Consider the following 2,376-nt stretch of genomic DNA (forward strand, 5'->3'; position numbering starts at 1 on the left):
AACCTCACACCGGGCGCCGCGTGTGCATGCGTGCCCAAGATCCCAAGAGGAGAATGGAGGAGAAGGGATTGCGGCGTGGCCATCCTCCCTGGGGGGGGCGATTTCTCGCTTTCTATCTATCTGTCTGTCTCTGTCTTTCTGGGGCATGCACACACCCTATAGCAAAAATCTCTCCCCCAAAAAAGATGATGGGGGATCAGGTCTGCCTGGACCACTCCCACCCCAGCCAACCCGGCCCTGCAATTACCCAAGTCTGCCGCCGGGGGCAGTGCCATGCAACCTTCCCTAGAGCCCCAGCCCTGGAGAAGACCTGGGCAGAGGAGGCACCAACAGCGACATCTGGAGGGAGAGGCCCTCTCCTCAAGTCAAAAAGGCAGTCATTTGTCAGTGGGCTCTGCAAGGCTGCCCCACAAGGGCGCTCTCCTGAGCCAGCGTTCACGCAAGCACAGCTCCAAGGTTCACATTTCATCCGTGTGATGGGACAGTGAACGAGCGGACGGAGGGAGGAGAGGTGGAAGGATGGAGGGATAAAGATAAGTTTACCACATTCTGGGGCACTCCTATGGTCAGTTCTGTTATCATCCCCATTTTACAGGTGGGGACACAGAGATACCAAAAAGTGAAGTAACAGCTAAGAAATGGTGGAACCGGTATTTAATACACAGAGCTGATACTTGTGGCCCATGCACACGACGTTCTAGCCAACACCAGCCACAACAGAGACCCTCCTAGGGACAGGGATTAGACTTGCCCCTGCCAGCCTGTATACTCCTGCAACCCTGTTCCCAGGGCTGGGGGTCGGGGACTCAAGGTTGGCAACCCCCAGTCTGGTCTCCAGGGGTTTTCACCACCCTCCCTTTTCATTCTCTTTCCAATTCTGGAGTGTAAGGGACCAGGGTTATTTCCCCTGCCTGGCTGGGGAACCAGAGGCTTTCGGAGATAAACGGCAGAGCTGAGGCCCAGGGCTGGCGCGGTGCCCTTCCCCGTGCGGTTCCTTCCTCATCCTCACCATTGGCAATGCCCCATGCTTAAACCATCTAAATTCTCGAAAGCTTCCTGGACTCCGCCCAAAGGGCACAAAACGGGGGCCTGACCATCCTCTGGGATAGGGACAAACTGGCCTTTATCAGACTCTATAGGGGGTGGCCTCAGTCACCTGCGTGAGCTGCTGACTTCCTTCCACGACCCCGCCTCTAGCCCAAAGCCTGTGACTGGTCTACCTACCCCATCACGCGGGCACCCCGAAAGCCTGGCAGGGCCTGTTCCTCAGGCATCTCTGGTGCCTCTTGCACAGGCAGAGACTGAAGGGCAACCCTGAGCGGAAAAACTGGGCCACAGCTCTGGGCATTACTGCCAGGCCTGCTCTGAGCTGGGTTCATCACCTGCCTCAGCTTGCAGGGTCACTAGGCACTGGGGGATAGGCCCAAGAAGTCACTCAGAGGCAGGCCATTTCCAGCTTCTGTCTGGGACCTTAGGAGGCATGTCTCGCCTGTGGATCTATGACCCTGGGTCAGTCCCTGGCCTGTCCACCTAACTCACCGCAGCCCTCCACTCCAGGTGTGGAGCTCCATTAAGGCAGAGCCAGTATTTCATTCTCAGAATCCTTTCTCATATCCCTGGAGTCTGGTTAACAGGGCTCTGCTAGACAAGTGAATGAGCATGTGATGGGACAGTGAATGAATGGACGGAGGGATGGAGGCTGGAAGGACAGAGGGATGAAGACAGCCTGCCAGGTAGGGCTCCCTGCAGCCTGCAGCATGGGGGCAGAAGGCCTGGGGGCCTGTGCCCCGGTTGCTTGGTTACAGGAGACACACTCACACAGCCCCAGGGAGCCACAGAGCTGGAGAGCCCTCCTTCCCACTTCTCACAGGTCTTTGATCAGTGCTTCAGAAGCACTCTGCCACAGAGGAAGGCCCTGGCAGGTAGGAGGCTGCTCCCTCCCTCTCTCTTCTGTGGGCTGACTCAAGCGCTGCCTAGGGTGAATGCAGCCCCCCATATCAGGGGAAAGGAGGCTCTGGTCTGCAGAGGGAAGCTGAATTGCTAGCATGGGACTGGGCCCCACTACACCCCACCTCCCCGCACCTCCCCCTGGCCATGCCCACCTGTGGGCTACTTGGGTTCCCAAGATTCCTTCTGGAACAGGTCTGATCCTGGCTGAGCCCAAGTGACCGATCCCTGGCCAGTCCTGCCCGGGACAGGGCTCAGCCCAGTTGGTCCCTAGGGACTTGCTAGGTCCAGGCTACAGGACTGAGGAAGGCTATCAGAAGCTCAGTCCTGCTCCCCTGGCCTCCCTGCCTCGCCCTCAGCCTCTCTCTTTGTTCTGTGCTCCAAGTCAGTGGCTGAATCCCTCTTAAAGGGAAGAGCAAAGTGGCTGAG

The 2,376-nt window shown here is 58.0% G+C and overlaps 1 protein-coding gene across 1 annotated transcript in view; it reads right to left on the minus strand.

Moving 5' to 3' along the window:
* The window catches only part of DOK4 (docking protein 4), a 15,685-nt gene that overhangs the window by 4,525 nt on the left and 8,784 nt on the right, over positions 1-2,376 (minus strand). The window lies entirely within an intron of this gene.

This window comes from Tupaia chinensis, unplaced genomic scaffold, assembly GCF_000334495.1.
Source record: "Tupaia chinensis unplaced genomic scaffold, TupChi_1.0 Scaffold000235_1, whole genome shotgun sequence".
Taxonomy (NCBI): domain Eukaryota; kingdom Metazoa; phylum Chordata; class Mammalia; order Scandentia; family Tupaiidae; genus Tupaia; species Tupaia belangeri.